Source organism: Palaemon carinicauda, chromosome 20 (genome assembly GCF_036898095.1).
Source record: "Palaemon carinicauda isolate YSFRI2023 chromosome 20, ASM3689809v2, whole genome shotgun sequence".
In the NCBI taxonomy this organism is placed as follows: Eukaryota; Metazoa; Arthropoda; class Malacostraca; order Decapoda; family Palaemonidae; genus Palaemon; species Palaemon carinicauda.
Genome location: NC_090744.1, coordinates 52,806,149 through 52,813,648, shown reverse-complemented (window position 1 = coordinate 52,813,648; position 7,500 = coordinate 52,806,149).

Sequence of the window (7,500 nt, the reverse complement as noted above, 5' to 3'; positions counted from 1 at the left end):
TTATTTTTTTGCAGATCAACATTCTCTCTATATTTTCTTTTTATCAGTTTGTTTTAAGAATTTATTTAATGATACAATACCCATTTGCCTTCTTATTATTTTATTTTTATATCCTTCCTTTATTTATTTTTCCTTATTAGTTTCCCTTCCCAGATGTATTGCACATTTACTCATTATAATAATAATAATAATAATAATAATAATAATAATAATAATAATAATAATAATAATAATAATGATAATAATAATAATAATACAGGAAGATGCAAACAAATTCATATATCTTACTTATATTTTGAAACTAGTCTTTCAACATACACCAGAAACTTCTTCGTTGATATAGATGATAACATGACATTTTTTTAGAAGATTCCTCATTCGAGGACTCAGTCTTATCAAAAAATCCTCATTTTATCGATTACCACATCCTGCCTTGCATAGTCCTCTTGTGATTCTTCGAGGTGTTATAGGGTATTCACCCAATTATCTTTTGTCACCGAATGCATTGCTTCCTTTATTGGTAGGCCTACCTTTAAATCTACCAAATTATTTTTTTCGTAACATAGATCTTCACTTGTGCTCATAAATGTTCAACTGAATCATATTGATATTATTATGGGGGAAAATGAATAACCTTGTAACCCTTTTCAACGGAAATTTTAGCAATCCTGTAAGCGTTATCAATATTTGGGGAGTCTTCCTTGACTATTTCCAAAAGTTGACATTTCAGCATATTGTCCCTTGGTGATACCCTTTTTTGATGATCCATTATATCATTTGTGCCTCATTATTTGGTGCTGTTAGAGGTTTATCTGATTTTGCTCTATGATAAGATGCGTTACAATTACAAATTATGGAAGATGGGAATATATTCGGTAGCAACTATTTTTTTTTAAAGCAAAATATTTCTAAACATTATAAAAAATCGTTCGTGCTTGACCAGTAAGAAGCCTGCTGTTGCTCTGTATGCGGAAGAACGACCATGCCATTCTGGCTAATAAAAAGTTTATAATGCCTTGGTGTGTCTCCCTTGATTGGCTACAAATCATTGAGGCATCTCTGTTACAGCACAGCGTTTGTAAAATCTCTCTCTCTCTCTCTCTCTCTCTCTCTCTCTCTCTCTCTCTCTCTCTCTCACTCTCTCTCTCTCTCTCTCTCTCTCTCTCTACATCTGGGTTTAAAGCTAAAGCAGCAAGCTACTTTCGTCGCAGGTGGTTCCTGCCAGTAACTGCCCCGAAGACAAGGAGGTTTAATAAGGAATAATTTGTGAGGAAAACCTATTAATAAAATATCCATCACTGACCTGAGAAACTATATCCAAATATAGCAATTTTCTGTCTCGTTTCTTTATTGTACTTTTGAATAATATTGCGAAACTACAACAATTTGAAGTTGAGTTTTTATATATATAAAGTTTAACGCTTAAAGTAATTGTTTTAATTATAACCATTCAATGGCAACCTTTTCTCTTTATTTTCGAAACACAATGTCGGAAATATGGCAATGTGGTTTTCTGTCTTTAGGTACATTTCAATCTTCTTCGTAAATTTTAAAGCGACTACGTATGCATCAAGTTGTTGATTTTTGTGTCAATTTCTCCACGCATGTTGCTCTGTGAAGCCCATGGCCCTGAAGCGTATGAAGTGATTCTAGTTCAGATGATAATAGAAAACAATTCTGGAAAAATCACACGCGCGCTACAAAAATTCTCCATCTCGCCGTTATCATAAAATCTTAAATAACAGTCTATGGCCTCTAACGTGTCATATAGTTCAGTATTATGCCTACACAATATTTGGTCTTAAATACGAAAATTACCTTTTTTTTTTCTACCGCTGCGAAGTTGTCAATAAATGCATGGTGCATACGTGCACAGTCATGTACATCATTTTCAATTCCGATGCGGGGGTAACATGAAAACGAGGTTGGTGGGTTGTGGGTGGTGGTATTAGCTTGAAACTGGTTCCAAAATAACTCCAACCCCCAAATCTGAAACCGGTTTAAAGTTACTGGAGGGAAGCTTGAAATTGGTGGTAGCTTAAAACCTTTAAGCGGGTCAATGAGAAAATTCCCTGGATTGTTTAACCTGTACCAACCGTGTTTGACACAATTGTACATAATTTCTTTTGTATATATTATGCTTGTATCTTCACTCTTCCCTCGCACTAAAACGAACATGAAAATTCATGTCTGGTTTTTCCTCTGTAATATTGTCTGTCTTGTGAACTTGTTATGTCCTGTTGCCTTGAAGTTTTGTATATAAGGAGAATGTTCTACAATAATATAACTCAGTCGTTTCCAACCTGCCTTTGAGTTCATAGCCTTACTCGGCGCCGTCACATAGGTGACCCCGGAAGTCGACTCGCTCCCACTGCCTTCCACCCCCACCTCCCTCGCCCCTCCATCGTTGGTACTATGACGAAGACAGACTCTACTACAGCAGTTGGCGCCGCGGCCGCCCCATTGAAACTTTCACCGTTCGCCAGCAGAGAAGCGTTTGCTTGGTTTCAATGCGCTGAAGTCCACTTTCGTATCAGGGGCGTGACTCGCTCAACCACCAAAGCGGATTATGTTCTCGCGGCGATACCCGAGGACACCTTCCCAGAAATATCCGACTGGCTTTGTGAACAAGGAGACACCCCAATAGCGTATGACGCCCTCAAAACATACCTTCTGCAGCAGTACTCGCCGTCGCCAGCCGCCCGTACAGCAAAGCTTTTTCAGCTCTCGCAACAACCGTTGGGGGACCAAATGGCTTTGCTTGCCGTCAGGGAAATGACCAGTATCGCTCGCCTTCAACCTGCCGCAGACGGCTCTCCTCGTGAGGTGAACCTACTCCATGCCCTTTGGATACGCCGTTTACCTGAACCTGTACGCGCTGCCATACCCGATGTCGATAGTTTACCCATAAAGGACTTGATGACCAAAGCCGACGCCCTTATGGACAGCCACTTCAAGACCTTCATCAACGCCTCCACCCCTGACGACGAGGATGCCTATTCAACGTCAACCGAAGCTGACATAAATGCCGTAGGACATACACGCCTACCCCGTGACGTGCCGAAGCAGCGACAAAGCCGCCCACCACCCACCAATCGCTCGCGCCCCAACGAACGACTTCTACAGCCACTTACTATCTCCCATCCGCCGCAGTTTTGCTACTACCACTTCAGATTCGGGGCAACCGCGAAGAAATGTGCAAAAGATTGTCAGTGGCCAAAAAAAGTATAAGTAGGCCATCGCTTGTGGCGGTGGCCTCCCATGTTTCTAATCTTTTCTTTTTACAGGATGCAGTAACGGGCGTGCGATTTTTGGTAGACACGGGTGCTTGTCGTTCTCTTTTGCCAAGGAAGCTCTTCAATGCACAACGTAGTCTGTCTACATCTGCCGACGTCCGCTTGGTAGCTGCCAACGGATCTGCGATACCCACCTACGGTTACGAGAACCTCACATTATCGTTCGGAAACGGTAAATTCAATTGGAAGTTTCTCGTTGCTGACGTCACAATGCCAATCCTCGTTCGGATTTCTTCTCTCATTTCCACCTTCTGGTCGATGTCGCCCACCGATGATTGGTCAACGCAGACTCGTACTTGTCGACACCTCTTCAACCCGCCCCCTCTAATCTCGCTCTCCACATCAGCGCTCCCACGGATGCCTACGCCCACCTCCTCACGTCATACCCGGAAGTTTTCCGTCCAGAACTTCGCCAAACGCCTACGGTTCCTGCCAAGCATGGTATTTATCACCATATCAAGACGACGGGACCCCCAGTCTTCGCGAAATTCAGACGTCTGGCACCGGAACGATTGGCAGCCGCCAAACATACGTTCGCCGAAATGGAGAAAATGGGACTTTGCCAAAAGGCCTCCAGCCCATGGTCATCACCCTTACACATCGTTCTGAAGAAAGACTGCTCCCTCCGTCCGTGCGGGGATTTCAGGCGCCTCAACATGCAAACAGAACCGGATCACTACCCCCTCCCAAACATTGCCGATGTAACCTCCTACCTGCACAAAGCGAAGGTTTTCTCTACGCTCGACCTCCAGAAGGGGTATTATCAGGTGCCTATGAACCCAGAAGACATCCCCAAGACCGCCATCACCACTCCATTTGGCACATACACCTTCAATTACTCCTGTTTTGGCCTTCGTAATGCTGGGGCAACGTTTCAACGTCTCATGGATGGCATCTTAGGGGACCTCCATTTCTGTGTATGTTATGTGGACGACATACTTGTGTTCTCCTCCTCAAAAGATGAACACCTCCGTCACCTGCGCATCGTGCTCGACCGCCTGCAACAAAACAGCCTTGTAGTCCGGTACGACAAGTGTACCTTTGGTGCCAACGAAGTGTCGTTCTTAGGGCACCGTATCACTCCTGAAGGAGTCCATCCCCTCCCTGAGAAGGTAGCAGCCGTTCAGAATTTCCCCGCGCCCTCGACCGTCAAAGCTCTGCTGGAATTCTTGGGCATGATCAACTATTATCACCGTTTTCTGCCAGCCATTGCCGCCACTCTTGCTCCCCTCTACGCCTCCCTCAAGGGCAAGCCAAAGGACCTGAAGTGGGGTCCCCTTCAAGAAGCAGCCTTCTGCAATGCAAAGAAGACCCTATCAACTGCTGCGGCTCTCACTTTTCCTATCCCACACGCCCCTCTCCTTCTCTCCACCGATGCCAGCGACGTCGCTATAGGTGCAGTACTCAAGCAGGTGGTCAAAGGCTCGACCCGCCCATTGGCCTTCTTCAGCAGAAAACTGTCCAAGGCAGAATTGGGTTATTCTACCTTCGATCGAGAATTGCTGGCGGTGCACTTGGCTGTCCGTCACTTTCGCCATTTTTTAGAAGGTACGCCCTTCGTCATTCGCACAGACCACATGCCTCTGGTGCACGCCTTCACTCGACAGTCTGACGCCTGGTCCGACCGTCAACGCCGACATCTCTCCGCCGTGGCTGAATACAATTGCACCCTCCAATACGTCCCTGGGAAAATGAATCCTGTTGCTGATGCCCTGTCAAGAAACACGTTGGCTGCCATTCAACTGGGATTGGATTACAACGCCCTGGCTGAAGCCCAACGACAGGATCCAGAGTATCAAGCTTGTAGGACATCCTGCACGTCCCTCCGTTGGGAAGATTTTCCCCTCGAAGACTCCAACACCACCCTCCTCTGTGACGTCAGTACTGATAGACCGCGCCCTTGGATTCCTGCTCCCAAGCGCCGATAGGCGTTTGATTTCATCCACGGCCTTTCACATCCCTCGTGCCGTTCTACTGCACAGCTGCTGAAGGCAAAGTTCATTTGGCACGGCATTTCTAAGGATGCTAAGGATTGGGTCCGCTCCTGTACTTCTTGCCAAACTTCCAAAGTACATCGACACACGGATTCAGGAGTGGGCACCTTTCCTCAACCTCAGCGTCGTTTCGCACACATTCACGTCGACGTTGTAGGCCCCCTACCCACATCACAAGGACATCGTTACCTGTTTACCGTCATCGACCGCTCCACTCGTTGGCCTGAAGCCATTCCCATGGAAACTGCAACGTCTGCCTCATGTACATCTGCCTTACTCTCTGGATGGATTTCAAGATTCGGTATCCCTGAGCATATTACTTCTGACAGGGGAACCACCTTCACCTCTCAATTGTGGACGTCATTAGCGAATCTCCTGGGCATCACCCTACATCAGACAACGGCATACAACCCCGCTGCCAATGGAATAGTTGAACGTTTTCATCGCACCCTCAAAGGAGCTTTGATGTCCTGCTGCAAGGATTGCAACTGGTTTACTCAGCTTCCCTGGGTCCTCCTTGGACTAAGGACCACTCCTAAAGACGCCCTCGACGTCTCGGCAGCTGAAATGGTGTATGGCGATCTGTTGGTCGTCCCAGCCGAATTTTTTCCTTCTACAACCTCCTCCGACGATCTCCAGCGCATACGTCACGTCGTGGGAAAATTTACTCCGTGCCGCCAGACTTACAAGCCCCCAGCGAAGCATCACATACCAACGGACTTGCACTCTGCAACGCACGTCTTCCTGCGCAACGACACCAGCAAGCCACCACTAACGCCCCCTTACACGGGCCCTTTCCTTGTGATCTGACGCAGTCCGAAAGCATTCCTCCTAAACATTCGGGGCAAAGAAGACTGGGTTTCCATTGATCGTCTAAAACCTGCTTATCTTCTGCCAGATGACCCGCCTACAGTTTGCCTCTCTAGATCAGGGCGCCCTATTTAACATGTACAGTATGTCATTTTTAGGGGGGGGAGCCATGTACCAACCGTGTTTCACACAATTGTACATAATTCCTTTTGTATATATTATGCTTGTATCTTCGCTCTTCCCTCACACTAAAACGAACATGAAAATTCATGCCTGGTTTTTCCTCTGTAATATTGTCTGTCTTGTGAACTTGTTATGTCCTGTTGCCTTGAGGTTTTGTATATAAGGAGAATGTTCTACAATAATATAACTCAGTCGTTTCCAACCTGCCTTTGAGTTCATAGCCTTACTCGGCGCCGTCACAAACCATTCGGAAAAAGGATGGGATCCGTTGAGAGAAACCCTAGAGTGAATGTATTGCAATATGCTGTACGTAAGTAACACAATCAAGTTATGCACATAGGTTTTGTTATGGTAACCCACAAATAGATTACACTGCTTAGTGAAAAAAGAAAAGAAAAAAAAGTAGGGAGCAGGAGAAAAATCTCAGCATTAAAATTAGCCTAGATATAAAGTTTCGCTAAACAGAGCATAATAACCGAAAAGAAAGAACAAAAGCCAATAGGTTATATAAAGAGGCAATTCAAATACAGAAACAAAGACACCGTACTACAGCTGTACACATCACTGGTAAGACCGAATCTAGAATACTGAGTCCAAGTCTGTCCTCCATGTATTCAGAACGATATAGATGGTCCGAAAACAGTGCAAGTCAGGGCCACAAAATAAAGTTCCAACAATGAGAGAAATATTGATACAGACGGAGTATGGAACGTTTGAATTTCTTTGCTCTACAAACTCGACAATGCGGGGGACGGTTAATTGGATTCATTCAGAATTCTTAAAGGAATAACAAAGTGAATTTACTAAAATCTATTCACGCTTAGCACAAATCAGTCCAGGGATAACGGATACAAACTGGAATTGAAAAGATACAAAACTCTCAATGTGGTAATTGCTTCATATACAAAATAGCAAATACATGGTAAAGACTTCCAGCGGATGTAGTAAACAGTAATACGGTAAACGAGTTTTTGAATAAGTTAGACAAGATCAGAAAATCTAAATGATTAAACTAAATCGCTCTACCCAAGACCAAAGTTAGTCTCCCCGGATCGATTGAAAAGTCTTTGAGCTTAATTGAATTGGATATAAAATTTAGGCCCTAAACCAAGCATTGGGGATTAAAATAAGCGCTATATAATGCATATCAATCAATCATACCTGTACACTCATATTAATTGGATAAATCTTATATCCTAGTTACTCTCTCTCTCTCT